Genomic DNA, 16,712 nt, shown 5'->3' on the forward strand with positions numbered 1-16,712 from the left:
CAGCCGTCCTGTTAGAGGACGGTCCATCCTAATGAGCTCACTTGACTCCCATCAGCGCTGTGAAGACCTATTCTTTGTAAGGTCATGACGAGGCAGTTGGGACTGACACTCCAGCACCTGACTCTGAGGGGACACGATGTGATTCCTCACACCCTACAAAGGCTCTGAGGTAGGAACAGACTGGAGTGTTCCAAGGATGGAAGGATGGCCTTCATGGCTACCAGGTGTGAATCCAGGGGCGAGGAGAGCAGGGTGCCAGGGTAGGAGCCAGATCACGTGGGGCCTCGTGAGCCTATGAGAACTGTGGCTCTGCTGTGCTTGGGGAAGGAAAGGCCCGGGAGTCTCTGGGCTGGGTTCCTCTGGGACCTTTTCCCCATCCTGACCGCCACGTGGAAACGGAGGCTCCCTGCGAGGTGCTGAGACCCTGCTGAGGTCCAGGCCCTCCGCCTGAACTGCCTGTGCTGCTCTGCGATCACCCTGCTCCAGTGAACAGGGACCCCTCCTCCAGGTACAAGGAAAGAAGTGAGGATGGAGGTGCGTGTGGTCAGGTCCCGTGCTGTCATGTGCTATCTCTCTATCTCTCAGCATCTCCTCAGCCATGGAACGAGGTGACAGTAACCTAGCAGATTATTTGAGGTTTGAATTCTCTGATCCCTGCATGGTGCCATCCCAGGCCCTGGCAAGGACACAGAGCATGCCTGTCCCAATAGTTCCTCCTCTCCTTTGTTCTTTCTCTAGGCCCTGGGCAGGGGATGGGGCATCTGCTGAAAGTGGAGGCAGTGGGGAGGGTTGGGAGGAAGGTGGCTTCCATAAGGCATGGGGAAGACACCTGGCAGGGCCGTCTGAGGTCCAGGGCACCCCAGGACCGAGGACGGATTTGTTAGCATGGATCTGCCCTCGGCAGCACCGGGCTGAGATGGGGGATCTGCAGAGCATGGGCAGGATGGGGCCAGGGAGCTGAGGGGTCTTTGTCAGCTGTGGCTCAGGACACACACAAGCCATCATGATGTCCAAGGCCTGCCTTTCTCAGCCTCATTCTCCTGCCCCTGTGCTTGGAGTACCCACCCTGGTGTCCCCAGCCCAGAGGCCCTCCAGCTGCTCCCCTCCCTTGCTGCGGCTTGGGAGCCCTGGAGCCTTAGGGGTCCACCCATGTTACCTTCCCTCCCATATCAGACGAGGCTCCTATAGGGCCTTATCCCAGTGGGCACTGGGACCATACAGTCAGGCTCTCCCTCCCTCCTGCTCCGTGAGGAGCTGGTCAGCCTGGCAGGTTCCACTGGGCAGGAGGCCCATGGCAGCAGCAGGGACAGGGCACCGCCCTCACACAGGAGGCGCTGGCACTGGACAGAGACAGCGGCCCCCAGCAGAGTCAGTTCTCAGCAAAGCACAGAGCAGCCCCACAGTGCTTCTGATTCTCCTTGTCCCCTTCCTTTCACAGGCCTGCATTTTGTCACCTCAGAGGCATCGTGTAGCACTGAGAAGAGGAAGGCGTGAGAAGTAGGAAGGTCGGGCCATGGCCTGGGGTGGGCAGAAAGGGCGGGGTCTCCAGAGGAATTGAGACCAGGACTCTGAGCCCACCCCGGCCCTCACTAGCACCTGGTCTTGGGAAGATGCCCAAGCCCCATGGCCTCAGTTCTTCATCTGAGAGACGAGCTGGTGTGAGGAGCCCCATGTGCTGGGCTGCAGGATGTGCCTGAGGGATGACAGAGATCGCAAGGCCTGGTGGCTGTTGGCCCTGTGATGGCGGGGCAGGAATTTCTCACACAGTTTCCCCCAGACACTCCTCCACTGTCCACTGGAGTGGGTTGCCTGCATTGTTGTCCAGGGCGGGTCAGAGAATTTGCACCTCAATAGGATGTGGAAGAGCTAATATGCCAAATAGGATGCTTCATAAATGTACTAAGAAACTTTTCTACCTAGACAGTAGTGGACCATAGTGTTAGTCACTCAGTCTTGTCCGACTCTTTGAGACTCCATGGACTGTAGCTCGCCAGTCTCCTCTGTCCATGGAATTCTCGAGTTAAGAATACTGGAGTGGGTTGCCATGACCTTCTGCAGGCGATCTCTTGACCCAGGGATTGATCCCAGGTCTCCCACAATGCAGATTCTTCATCTTTTGACCTACCTGGCAAACCCCAGTTCCAGTTAGAGGAACTGTGAAATTTGGATGTGGAGGAGTGTTCCAGCAGGACCCAAGCTGCTACAAGTAACAGAAGCAAGAAGCACTCCTTGCCTCTGTCCCAGCTGATCTTCCATCCAAACATTACTTTCCTTCATTGCAGCCCCAACAAAGGTCGAATCCTTGTTTAAAATGGCCAACTACAATCAAGATAATTTAAAGCTAATTAACACCTTGGGTTCTGGATCCCCAGGACCAGGAAAGAGAGTAGTTCCATGGATTTCTTGGGAAACATTTCAAGGGGTTGCAACCAAAGTTCTGAAGGATTCCTGGAAGATATTGGGTAGAAAATCCCTCCTTTGCCCCTGTGGTCAAGAGCAAAGTGACAAGAATTACAGCCCCTTCTGTCCTGACCCAGAAAGATATCTCTCTTATCCAAGATGCAAAAGGACACATCACAGCAATGATCCATTTCAGACTTTCCCGTCACCCCCAAGACACTGTCTGCAGGTCGGAGGGATGTCACCACCCAGCCTCCCACAGAAGCAACCCAGCTTCCCAAAGCCCCAAACAGCCCTGGCTCAGGCACTGACACTTGAGTGCTCCTCCTGGAGCCCCACCACCCTGCCCTGTGTAGCCTTGTTCAGTGGGCCTAGGTGATGTCTCTCCACCTTCCTCGTGTGAGTGTGACTCCTGTATCATCACTTGAGGTGTGGGGGTGTCCTGCTTCTCCTGCTGTCCCCACTGCTAACATGGCCTTTCATAGGGAAGAGGCTCCATAAAGGTCTTCAGAATAAATGTGCCAGTCAGCAGGGAGCTCAGATTAATTGTATGCTACTTCCTTAAATAACCCAGGCAAATCCAAATAAACAGAGATAATTTAGTTTTTGAGAATGGCACACAAGAAGGGCAAAAGCATGGATTCACTACAATTACTTTTATCATCTAGTTCTTCCCCCATCAATATTACTGCTAAGTAAGCTCACTTTTCCAAAACAGTTCTAATTCCACTTTCGTTGTGTCCTGTTCAGGACCACAAAGCACAGTGGAAGTGTTCCCAATCTCTTTTACAAAACAGCAAAACTCTTGTTCTTGAACTGGGTAAGCACAAACACACTGTGATCAACATCATTCACAAAACTAAGACACTGAAGTTTATTTCGCCTTCTATAAAAACAATCACAGTTTGAAAATTTTCTAAGGAAAACAGAGATGAACCTCCATGTCATCAAAGACAACAGGAACCCAAAGATGTGACACACCAGTTTCTTCAACTGGCCAGGGCCCTCACTTCTGAGAAGGCTGACTGCTCCCTCTTTAATCACAGAGGGAAGGATCAGCCTGGCTGCTGCTCTTGTTCAGGCCACCTCATCCTCCTCCCTCACAGCCTCTGCAGACTGCAATGAGAAGGACCTCAAACTCCTTCACTTGACCGTGAGCAGAAACGGAAGACTTGCCACTTGCTAGTCTCTGCAGAGGCCCAGAGACCCTACAGGAACTTGTAGCAGGCAGGGTGGCTGTCAGGGACCTGCTGGTACTCCAGGTACCCCTCCTGTACCTGCACGTGGGTCAGCAGCTCCCTGAGCTACCTAAAGATGCAGTGCTCACTCCCGACACACACACCCATCCTGCTGAGTGCTCCCCAGGCCTCCTCCTTAGGGGCACAGTTTCCATTATGCATGATTGGGCCAAGGACCAGCATCAGGAGGCCAGCCTTAGGCAGGCTCTGCCCAACACTCAGCACTGAAAGGCAGTTGAGGGCCAGGGTCGGGACCATGACGTAGATGTGCTCCCTGGGGTCCGTCTCCTTCACCTCCATGCCACAGACCAGCTGGAGGCACTACGAGGCTTGGCTGAAGACCACCGGGAAGTGCTCCTGGTTATCCCTGAGGACCTGTTTCAGCATTTCCTCCTGTGAGGTCAGCTCCTTGGCCTGATACTTGAGGATCAGAAACTTCATCAGGTTAACCACCATCTCATTCAGAGATTCCTGAGGCAAGGCCTCTCCAGTGGCCGAGGAGGACACTGTGGGGGAGTAGGCCAAGGGGGATGCAGCCTCCCCTGTCTCAGCCCCCAAGTGCTGCACCTCCACCAGGCCCTGGGCATTGCCTGGGCCCTGAAGGCCTTCCTTGGGCTTGCTCAGCTCACTCCTCTCAGCAACAAGCACGACTGGAATCAAAGCACAGACAGTAGTGAGGCAGGGGGACAGATGAGGACCAAGGGGATTGGGGGAAGAAGTGGCGGGAGCAGCCTCGGCTCGACTGAGAACCGCATGCTGGGCAGTCTGACTCAGGCCACTTACTGGTCTCCCCTTGAGGGGTTCACCCAGATCTCACAGGGGAGGATCCCCTGGCTACCTGAAGGATGAAGTGAAGTGACTCCCCAGGATGCAGATAGCACAGCCCGAGATTTCTGGCACTTACAAGGTGCAGGGATTAGGGCCTTGCATGGTCCCCTCTGTTCTGGGATGGGGAGCCCCTCGTGCACACTCAGGACACCATCCTCACCTTGACTTCTGGCACTACCTGGACCTCCTCTGCTCTCTGACCTCAGGACATGGGCCTCAGACCTCTGCTGTCCCCTGCTGGTTCCTGGAGCTCCTGTGGGAGAAATGGAGGGGACACCTCGATGGTATCCTGTGGCACAGCCATGGGCCTTCTGAGATGGTAAGAGGGGTGGACTCTGTGAGGTCCCCCCATTGTGTGGTGGGAGGTCACATCGGGGTTCCCTTGTAGTGTTCACCTTTCCTCTGGCTGGCCTGGTCCCTCACCTTTGGGGGCCTGTAGTGAAAGTCAAAAAAGGCCCAAGTCTGAACAGAAAGGGCTGAGGGGCTCCACATGCGGCCATACTCACCCAGGGCCTCTCGCAGGTCTTAGGCTGGTGAGATGCTCGGTCCTCAGCTCCTCCTCATGTCCTGACTGGCCTCCCAGAACTGACCACAGTGGCAGGAGTCTGCTCAGTCCTCCCTCGGGGTTGGGGAGTCCAGCCTGTGCCGACCTGTAGCCTCTGCCCTCTGCCCAAAAAACCTCACCTTTCAAGGTCCCTAAGCCAGCAATCAATAAACGGCTCACCCTGCTCACCCCGTTCATAGCCTCCAAGAGCTCCCACAAGGGCCAGGATCGCTGCCTCCTATTTGGGGTCTAACTGCTTCAGTCCTTCCTTGCATGGAGCTTGGACTCTAGGCAGGACCGGGGATTGTACTGTCCACCATTTTGAGACCCTGCTTCTTTCACGAGGTACCCAGTCTCTCTGAGACCCACATGTGAGGAAGGCAGACAGGCCTAGTGTGCTCTTGTCACCCCAAGGTCTCCCAGGTATGACTACAGAGGCGGGAATCTGTGGGGTTCCATCAGTCCTCACACAGGGCCCCCCTCAGTCCTCCTTCAGGCACCTAACCTTGCCTCTGGGCAGAACATGGGATTCTCGGCTCTTCCCACCTGAAGCCCTGCCCCTTATACCAGGGCCCCAGTCTCTCCAAGACCCGAATGTCAAGAAGTCAGCACATGCCTGTTGCTCTCATCTACCCCCATGGTCTCCCTGGACTGACAACAGAGAAGAGCTTCTCTGAGGTCTCCTCTGATTGGTGTCCAGGGTCCTCTAGTCCCTTGTCAGGGTACTCAACCTGACACCCGCAGCACCTGGGAATCAGCCCACCTGAGGCCCCACCACATATGCAAGGTCCCCAGTCTGAGACCCGGATGTCAGGAAGTGAGACCAGGCATTTTGGGCTCATCCTACCCCAGGGCTGCCAAGGACCAACAGCAGCTACAGGCTTCTCTGAGTTCTCCTCTGATTGGGGTCCAGGGTCCCCTCAGTCCTCCCTCAGGGTCCTCAAGTAGAATCTTGGAGGAGCTGGGCTTCTTCCCTCTGCTCACCTGAGGCCATGCCCGCTAACCCAGGTCCCCAGTTTCTCTGAGACCCGGATGTCAAGAAATGCAGCATGTGCTCATCCACCCTCTGTGCTCCCTGAGACTTGATGCGAGGGTCCTGCCTCTGGTCAACACAAAGGGCATCCCCAGATCTGCCAGGGTTAATGATGAGGTCCCTGAGGGATGATATAAGGTAACCCCACTAATCCGTGCCCCTTCTGTCAGCCCTGGGTGACCCTGGTGGTGGGATGAGCACTTGGCAGCCTATTCTGACTTCCGCATCCGTGTCTCAGAGACATTAGACAACTGTTAGAAGGGGCAGGGCCTCAGATGGGCAGAGGGGAAGATCTTAGTTCTTTTGAGAGTCAAGGCGAAGACACTGAGGGAGGACTGAGGGGACCCTGGATCTCAGAGCAGAGTGGGCTCTGGGAGGACATAGGGCAAACGAACACATGCTGCATTGCCTGACATCCGGGTGTCAGAGAGACTGGGTCCTGGTGTAGGGGGCTGACTTCCTGACATCTGAGTCTCAGAGAGACTGGGGTCATGGTGTAAGGGCTGGGACCTTAGTAGGGGAGAGGAGAGAATCCGAAGTCCTACCCAGAGTAAAGGTGAGGTCCCTGAGGACGACTGACAGGATCCCGAGGGAAGACTGACAGAACCCCATAGATCCCCGCCCCTGTGTCAACCCTAGGAGCTCCTGGGGTGAGAAGAGTACACAAGGCCTGTGCTGACTTCCTGACATCTGGGTCTGTGAGAGACTGGGGACCTGGTGTGAGGAGCAGGGACTCAGGTGGGGAGAGGACGGAGGTCAGGTGAGTCAGCTCTTCCCATCAGGTGACCAAAGTATTGGAGCTTCAGCTTTAGCATCAGTCCTTCCAATGGATATTCAGGGTTCACTTCCTTTAGGCTTGACTGGCTTGGTCTCCTTGCTGTCCAACAGACTCTCAAGAGTCTTCTCCAGCTCCACAGTAGTACTATTTTATACATGGTAGTGTGTATCTGTCAATCCCAAACTCTTAATTTATCCCTTCCCCTGCTTTTCCCCTTTGGTAACCATAAGTTGTTCTCTGAGTCTGTATCTTCTCTGTAAATAATTTCATTTTTATCATCTTTTTAGATACCATAGAATATTTGTCTTTCTCTTTCTGACTTATTTTGCTTAATATAATAATCTCTAGGTCCATCCATGTTGCCACAGATGGCATTACTTCATTATTTTTCATTTCTGAGTAGTGTGTGTGTGTGTGTGTGTGTGTGTGTGTGTGTGTACCACATCTTCTTTATCCAATCATCCATTGATGGACATTTAGGTTGCTTCCATATCTTGTCTGTTGTAGATAGTGTTGCAATGAACATTGGGGTGCATGTATCTTTTCACATTAGAGTTTTGTCTTTTCCAGGTATATATTCAGGAGTGGGATTGCTGGATCATATGATAGTTGTGTTTGTAGTTGTTTAATGATCCTCCACACTGTTCTTCATATTGACTGTACCATTTTACATTTCCACCAACAGTGTACCACGGTTCCATTTGCTATCCACCCTCTCCAGCATTTATTCTTCATAGGTTTTATTGATTACGGCCATTCTGACCAGGGTAAAGTGATACTTCATTGGAGTTTTGATGTGAATTTGTCTAATAATTAGGAATGTTGAGCATCTTTTCAAGTGCCTGTTGGCCATCTATGTCGTCTTTGGAGAACGGCTTTTGTGTCAGGGCCACACTGGCTGGGTGGCTCAAACTACAAACCATATTAGTTCAGGAGGCTGGCAGCTGAGGTTGAGGTGTCAGCTGATTTTGACTCTCCTGAGGGCTGTGTGGAGAGTCTTTTCCATTCCTACTCCCTCACTTCCAGGGCATTGCTGGCCATGGTGGGCTTGTCTCGGCTCAGAGAGCTCTGCCTTCCTTTTCACCCCAATTCTCCTATGTGCCTGTCTCTAAATGTGTCCTTTGTATGGGGCCAGCCATCCTGTTAGAGGAGGGTCCATCCTAATGAGCTCACTTGACATCCATCAGCTCTGTGAAGACCTTTCCTTTATCTGTAAGCAGACGGCGTGGAGATGGACAGAAGGAGCCAGCCCTATGTGACACACCCATTCTGTGTCAGCGACTTGCAGGATGCTCAAACATATTGGGCTGAGGTCCGTCCCAGGGCTGTGAGCTTGGACGGCTCTGTGTCAGGCTCCTGACCTTTGTGGTTCTGTGTTTCTGCAGCCACATGAGGCCCTGGGAGCCCTGGGAGATGAGGTTCAGCTGTCTTTCTGACACGGTTTCATCTTAAATGGTGTCAAGACCCTGGAGATGCAGTGGCGGCCCATGCTATGTGGACCCAGCACTGTACCCTAGCTATCCACATTGTGCACCGGGACTGGGAGGATGCAGCTGGGCAGGAGCTGATATACCAGAGGCTGGGGATGAGCTCTGCCCAGATCCAGGCCTTGCTGTGGGTCACTGACAAGTTCGGCCATGGAATGATCATGGGCAAGTGATGCCCTGCCCTGCGCTGCCTGCACGGCACCCAGTACTGCCCTGGATCTCAGCCTGGTTATGTTCATTTGTTTTCTGTTGAACCAGTTAGTGGGAGGAAGGGGGGAGCTGAGGGTTCTTCAGAGGGACAGTGAGTGTCCCTGGGCTGGGAGACAGTGGCCCACGATGCCTGACCACCACTCGGGGCCTCCGTCCCCTTTTGTGCTATGAGGCAGAGGCACATCCAGCTCTGCACGTAGCACTTGTCTCTGTGTGAACATGTGGGTGTGTGTGTACTCACGTGTGTGTGTGCCCAGCAGAGACCATGAGAGGCAGGAATGCACCCAGCCTGGGTTCCATACCCCCACTGCCTGTAGCCGGGCCTAAGCAAGTCCCCTGACTCCCCAGGGGTGAGGCCCCACAGCAACACCTGTCAGTGGGTGAATCACTTGGGGACCTGATGCCTGCAGGCTCCCTGGTGGGACCCTCATGCTCTGTCCCTGTGTCCTGCAGTGGGTAGACCAAGAGCTGCCTGTGGGCTGGTGGGTTCCTGGCGCACCAGACTTCTCTTTTTTTTTTTTTTTTGCTCCCTCCCTTGCTTGGCCTCACCCCAAATTCCCTTTGCTGAGATGAGCCTGTCTTAAATACTCAGCTAGAGGATTCAGTTCACCACAGTTCCCCACCGTGATAAGTCTTAGTCTCTAGCAGGTGTGACTTTATGTATTTATTTATTTATATATTTTTTCCATTTATTTTTATTAGTTGGAGGCTAATTACTTTACAGTATTGTAGTGGTTTTTGCCATACATTGACATGAATCAGCCATGGATTTACATGTATTCCCCGTCCCGATCCCCCCTCCCACCTCCCTCTCCACCCGATCCCTCTGGGTCTTCCCAGTGCACCAGCCCCAAGCGCTTGTCTCATGCATCCAACCTGGGCTGGTGATCTGTTTCACCCTTGATAATATACATGTTTCGATGCTGTTCTCTCTAAACATCCCACCCTTGCCTTCTCCCACAGAGTCCAAAAGTCTGTTCTGTGTCTCTTTTTCGGTTTTGCGTATAGAGTTATCATTGCCATCTTTCTAAATTTCATATATATGCATTAGTATACTGTACTGATCTTTATCTTTCTGGCTTACTTCACTCTGTATAATGGGTTCCAGTTTCATCCATCTCATTAGAACTGATTCAAATGAATTCTTTTTAATGGCTGAGTAATATTCCATGGTGTATATGTACCACAGCTTCCTTATCCATTCGTCTGCTGATGGGCATCTAGGTTGCTTCCATGCCCTGGCTATTATAAACAGTGCCCACTTCTGGGCATACACACCGAGGAAACCAGATCAGAAAGAGACACGTGCACCCCAATGTTCATCGCAGGTGTGACTTTTAGTCACTTTGTTCTCCTTCTGTGTCCTGTCTTTGCACACAGGTCTCATGGACATTGGGGACACTTTGCTGTGCCCAGAAAACCTAGGACACGACCAGGTGGAGGAGCTGGAGATCAGGCCCTGTTACCGGACGTGGAACAGAAGTACCTGACTGTTCTCACCAATCACCGCTGACTGGTGAATCTTGTCCCGGAGAGGGATGGGAAGGACATCTTACAGGTGGACATCCCTGAACACATGATTCCCCTTTGGGCAGGAGGCCTGTCCAAACTGGGATCTCGAGAGGAAAGTGACTGAGAAACCAACTCATGGTGACACCATCCAGTCACCGCTGTGCCCTGGACGTGTCCATCTGGTTCAGTCTGAATGGGCCCCGCCCACTTGGTGTGGGGCCAGGGGCCGGACTCCCCTCATGCAGTGCTACTCTGGACACAGTGAGAGTCTCTGGGACTTTGTCCTTTATGAAAAGATGGTGTTGCCGGTCGTTTTGGCCCTGCTGGGTCTGGGTGGTTGAGAGAAATGTGTTGTTAGGAAACCAGTTAGTGTTTTTCCCTCTCTGTTCTGGTGCAAACTCCCCGATGTTGGAACAGTGTCCAGGGGGTGATGGGGAAGGCTGGGGGCTGGGCAAAGCATCGGCAGGCAGAGAGGCCCAACAGGCCCAGAAACAGGCCGTGGTGTGTCCTTACACGTGACCCTTGTCCTACTGTAAAGTGTCCCTTGGCTCACAAGGCATGTGTGTAGGATGCAGTGCCTGGCCGGATGCTACACATCCAACAACAGACTCCTAAATACAGCTGTGAGGGCAGAGAGACAAAGGATGTTGTTCACCTTGTCGAACCATGTACTTGTCTTTGGGTTTGGGGTCATGGGATTTCAAGGCCCTTGGTGGGTGGGGTGACCCTTCTTTCCAGTCAGGCTCTTGGGGAGGACCCTGGATTGGGAGCTGGAGACACTCAGCTGCTGATCAAAAACTTGTGGCATTGTTAGGGGACCCTTGAGGAGCCCCTTCTGCTTCAGGGTGGATGTATCACGGAAGGTGACAAACCCAAGGTCAGGAACCTGACTGGGCTGTCTACTGAGCAGCAGGCAAGGCCCAGGGACCTGTCCATCCTGGGCTCGCCTCAATGCTTGGCTCATGTGTCAGACCCTTGGTCAAGCGTGTGAAATGCTGCTGCTTCAAATGAAAAGGGACCATGGGGACTGGACCGAAGGCTGCCTAGGGCATGGGCTTCCAGCCTCATCTGGCTCACCCAGTGCCATGTGAGTAGCATGGACACAGAGAAAGAACAGAGTCGCAGTTTTCGTTTGATTCTTTATTTACTCCTGTGGAGTTTTGCTTTACTTTATTAGAGCCAGAAATAGATTTTTGGTTACAAGAGAGTGCTTTTCACGGTCCCGAGGGATCTGGCAGTTCAGGGATTGGGCTTGTCCTTGAAATGCTCACAGAGGGCACACTTGTAATCTGAGATCTCACCCTGCTCTTCCTCTGACTCAGGGGCATCATCTGGGGCCATGACTGAAAGGGCCGCCATCAGGATGGAGTAACAGGTCTTGTACACATCCATCACTGAATCGTAATCTGGGTACTCCAGGGGGTTCTCAGGCAGTTCCCTTGAGCTGTTCCTTCCAGCACTAGCCAGGGGCATAGATGTTGCATTGCTGGACATGCCCTCCCCACTGAGGCCACTGTGCTCACTGGGAAGATGGTTTCCTCCACCCTGCCTGTCTACACTGCCCATAGAGCAAAGGCCAGAGAACACAAGTGAGCGCCGGCTGGGGATTCTGCAAGCAGTTGGGATTCCCTTCTGGACTTTCCTGCCTGCTTCTTGGGTGCACTGGTTGTGGTGGAGTCAAGGAGAATGTCTGGTTTCCACCACTTGCTTCTTTCTCTTTGGAAAGGTTGTTGTGCTGGTGGCAGGCTGAGCAGTTGTTCGGGGTTGCCTTTCCTCCAGACATTCTGCAGGAGGAGAGGCTTGTCTCTCTGAAAATTGGAGTTGCAATAGATATGAAAGGACATGAATCACTTTAGCCATCGTGAGGGAGAAGAGCTGTTCCTCGCCACCTGCCTTCCCACCACCATCCCGGCCATGCCGAAGTATGGAGACAAGGTCTCTTCATTCTTGGCAGGTTGTGAGGCCCTAGCATGTCGATCCCTAGAGCTCCCCCTGGGCTGGCTTCTCTTGAGGTGTTACTGGTGCTCCCTGACATCAAGTGGCCCCTCAGGGTCTGGAGTCACCCCTGTGGGTCCTGTCTAAGGGGGGTGGTGGAACATGACAGACTCTGCTTTCTCCTCTTTCCTTAACTACTCTCTCACGAGAAAAATGTTATCCCGGGAAATGAAACCCGTCCAGCATTTGGCACATCTAGTCTAGTCTCCCCTCAAGGGCTTTCTATGTTAGCATCATCCTCTTCTTCCCTGCATAGTGACCTGAAGGGTGGGTTTTACTGAACCCGTACAGCTTCAGTTCACAGATGAAACTCTTGACGCTGTCTGTCTCGAAGATCTTGTCCACACATCTGTACTGGGGGAGATCTGCCTCTGTCTGGAAGAAATCTGCCTCGATGGCACTGTGTCTCCCTCGTCATTCCAGTGCACAGAGGTAAAGGCCACATCTTCCACGATCGCCCAGAGCTTCCTGGGGAAGGAGAGTCTGAGGATGGTGTTGTTCTCTTCCTCATTGGGCATTTCTGGGTTTGGGCCCTGTGGAGGTGGTTTGTCACAGAGGCCTGGATCTGGGCTCTCAGGTTGGTCACCCTGCTTCTGCAAAGCCTCCCCTGAATCCACATTTGGATCTGGGGAGGAATCATGGGGGTCCCCTGCTGAGGGCTCCCCATCAGTTGATGGGGGCAGTGGGGCTGCACGTGCCTCATGGGAACTCTGGCTAGCCATAGAGCCAGTCAATCTCAGGAGCATTCTCTACCCCAGCAGTGAATGCTCAGGGCAGAAAGGCCTCAGACCAGGGTCGGGGTGCCCAATAAATACTCTCTGGAGATTCTAGAATCTGGGTCACAGGCCAGGCAGGTAATTAAGTGGTCAGCTTCCTTAAAAGATAACAGTATTTACTGTTGAAGATGAAAGTGAGGTTCAGGAAGGGGGTGAAATATGGACTTTTGTTTTTACTCAATTGTATCATTTAATATTATAATTATTGGATAAATGTTTGTTCAAGTAAATAAAAGGATAAATATATGTGACTTACCATTCAAGAGGGAAAACCAGACACAAACAATACCTATAGAATGATCCCATTTGAATAAAGCAAAGCACATTGTATATGTATATATTTACATATATGAATGTTAAAGGAATAACATTGGAAGGGTGTTCACTGAGAGTTCGACAGTGTTCATCTCTGTGAAGGGAAGGGGACAGAGTTGAGAGTGTGACACTCTTTCTTCTCTATTCTTCCCATTGTTTGAACTCTTTACAAAGAAAATATAGTCAGGGAGCATGGTAGCTGCTTTTATGTGTCAACTTGGCTAGGATTTACTGCCCAGTTGCTTGATTAAACTTGTCTCTAGATGTTGCTGTGAAGTTCTTTTTAGATGTGATTGACATTTAAATTAGTGGACTCTAAATAGATTATTCTCCATAATCTATGTTGGCTGTATCCATACAGTTGAAGGCTTTAAGAGAAAAATTCTGAGGTCCCTCAAAGAGGAAGAAATTCTGCCTCCAGACTGCCTTTGGACTCAAGCTGTAAAATTAACTTTTCCCTGAGCCTTCAGCCTACATGCCTGCACTGAACAATTCAAAGATACAGATATAGATACAGATATAGCTATAGATACAGATGTGTGTGTGTGTGTGTGTGTGTGTGTGTTTCATACACATGCATTGGAGCTGAAAAGGCCTGACTGGGAATTCCAGCTTCCTCACTTTTGTGTTCTTACCCAGTTAAATTAAACTTTATAGATTTCTATTTACTCGTTGGTATAAACAAGGGAAATAATGGAAATAATCATTTGCCTTACTCTGAAAATCAAATGATATAGTGCTTGCCTGGTTCATTGAGCATTATCACAATTCAGCAAATGCCGTTTATTGTGATTAAAAATTTTTTTCAGTTTTCAGGGTAGTTTTCGGCAGACAAATTTGTCTGAGAACAACAGGAAAATCCCATTAAAACATGATGTATTCCCACCACAAAAACATAAATGATAGTTATGTGATTTGACAGACGTGTTAGCTAACCTTAAGGCTGTAACACATTACAACATATAAGTGTATAAAGTCAATACATTGTACTCCTTAAACTTGCATGATGATATATGTCAATTACATCTCATTTTAAAGGAATTTAAAAATATATATAATGTAGGATAATGGCATGAGGGTGGACTAGGAATAACTATAAATGCGAAGGGTACCGTACCTAAAGCTCATTTATGTGGAGGATTTGTTACCGGGTCCAAGCTCTTCAGGTGGTGCAGGGGGTAAAGAATTCGTCTGCCCATGCAGGAGATGTAAGAGACGTGGGTTGAATCCCTGGGTTGAGAAGATCTTCTGGAGGAGGGCATGGCAACCCACTCCGGTATTCTTGCCTGGAGAATCCCATGGACAGAGGAGCCTGGCGGACCAGAATCCATAGCGTTGCAAAAAGTCGGACACGGCTGAAGCTACTTAGTATGCATGCAAACACACCAAGCTCATACTGCTAAGCACATGACAGGCCACATACATAGAAAGAAAAAGTGTTGGGGCAAGCAATAGTGACTTTATTCAGAAAGTCAGTAGATGAGAAAAACGGATCATTCATATCCCAAAGAACCATTTTACCCGAGTTAGAATTCAGGCTTCTTTTATAGTAAAAAGGGAGAGTGTGGCTGGTTGTTGCAGACCTCTTGGTACTAGACAGACCCTGGAAGAAATGTGATAATTCCTTGTTCTTGCAGATGTCTAGGTAGGTCACATCATGAAATTCCTGTTAACCTTCAATAAGACAAATGTTACTTTCTGTTCTGCAACTTTTTATCTCTGGATGAATGAAAAGTGTTGTGACTTTTAAGGTTACAGCCTGGGAGTCAGAGACTTGAGAAAAAGTCTATTATATATTTTAGGCTATAGGCAATGTTCTCTTACTGATTGAAGAGATGAAGGTGCAGAGCCAGCATGACTAAGCACAGGTGACAGAGCACAAAGATTAGAGCTAAAGGAAGAGATTCAATAGGGGGTCAGACTTGTTCTTCTCTGATACAGATTTATGGGATTTTCTACTGTTCCTCGGACTGTTAATATACATGAACATTTTTTCCTTTGTATATATGCAATATTTAACAACAATAACATTAGATTACTAAATAGCAAAAACAATTATTTAAAGTATGACAAAAAAGTTTAAAGCCATTGGAGAACTACTGAAGTGATCAGGACTTAAGGAGCCAACATGCTGGAGAAAGGAGAACCATGGAAAGATACACTGACATATTGCAGCTTCTTTTCCTCTGGAGAAATTTTCCAATTCTAGGGCACAGTGAAGGAGGATGAGAATCCACGCTTCATCCAGGTAGATGGCGATATCTGGGGACCAGAAAACCAGCGCAGCTTTCAGTGGTCTCACAGGCCCAGAGAAAGAAAATTAGAGACTTAAGGAGCCAAGATTGCAATGAGAAAGAAGAGATGGAGGACTGAGTCTGTCACATTGCAGTCAGAAGCTAATGAGCTAAGCAGAAAGCCTTTCTAAGACAGATAATAGTATTTGTCTCATGGTAAGAAAAAGAAATAAAAAACATTCATTATTAGAAAAGAAAAACCGCTATTAGCTGAGGACAACATTTTCTATATATAAAAATCTCATGAAGTGAAAGTCGCTCAGTCATGTCCAAATCTTTGCAACACCATGGACTGTTGGACTATACACTGTACACACTGTATAGTCCAACAGTCCATGAACTTCTCCTGACCAGAATACTGGAGCAGGTAGCCTTTCTCTACTCCAGGGGATCCTTCCAATCCAGGGATCGAACCGAGGTCTCCCGCACTGCAGGCAGATTTTTACCAGCTGAGCCACAAGGGAAGCCCAGGAATACTGGAGTGTGTAGCCTATCCCTTCTCCAGTGGATCTTCCAGACCCAAGAATCAAACCATGGTCTCCTGAATTGCAGGCAGATTCTTTACTAACTGAGCTATCAGGGAAGTTCCCAAATCTCGTAGAATCTACCAAGAGAAACCTACTAGAAGTAATAAGTGACTTTAGCAAGGTTGCAGGGTATATGTGTGCTAGTCGCTTACTTGTGTCTGACCACATAACCCCATGGGCTGTAGCCCGCCAGGCTCCTCTGTCCATGGGATTCTCCAGGCAAGAATACTAGAGTGGATTGCCATTTCCTTCTCCAGGAGATCTTCCTGACCCAGGGATTGAACTCGGGTCTCCTGCATTACAGGCAGATTCTTTACCATCTGAGCTATAGGGAAGTCTGGGACTTCAAAGGGGTATGAGAAAGCTTTGGGGGGGGGGGATGGAAATGTTTATTATCTTGATTGCCATGATGGTTGCATGGGTGTATACAGATATCAACATTAGTCAAAGTGTACACTTTAAGAATATGCGTTTCAATTATACCTGAGTAAGGGTGTTTAAATAAAAAGATTAAGTGAAAAAGGAGATGGCTGACAGAGACAGAAAACATCAATGCCTGAAGGCTCTGAAGAGGTTGGAAAATGACCACAGTGAGGAGTCTATCATCAGAGAGTGGGATGCTTGAATCACTGATGATCGAGGTGGGAGAGGGCAGTTATAGGAGATGACAATGCCTGGGAAGTGACCAGGGGAAGTGGGTGGCTGAGGTAGAGGTTGTTTTTCTGCATATTGCATACTGTTCTTTTTGCCTAAGCATGACCTTCCTTACTCTTTG

At 50.2% G+C, this 16,712-nt stretch overlaps 2 pseudogenes; one reads left to right on the forward strand and one right to left on the reverse strand.

Moving 5' to 3' along the window:
- Positions 1–8,260: 8,260 nt before the first annotated feature.
- LOC133052677 (protein EOLA1-like) lies at positions 8,261–10,154 on the forward strand (annotated as a pseudogene).
- A 1,115-nt stretch (positions 10,155–11,269) lies between these two features.
- LOC133052251 (heat shock transcription factor, X-linked member 3-like) lies at positions 11,270–12,747 on the reverse strand (annotated as a pseudogene).
- Positions 12,748–16,712: the final 3,965 nt, after the last annotated feature.

The sequence above is a fragment of the Dama dama genome, chromosome X (genome assembly GCF_033118175.1).
Source record: "Dama dama isolate Ldn47 chromosome X, ASM3311817v1, whole genome shotgun sequence".
NCBI lineage: Eukaryota > Metazoa > Chordata > Mammalia > Artiodactyla > Cervidae > Dama > Dama dama.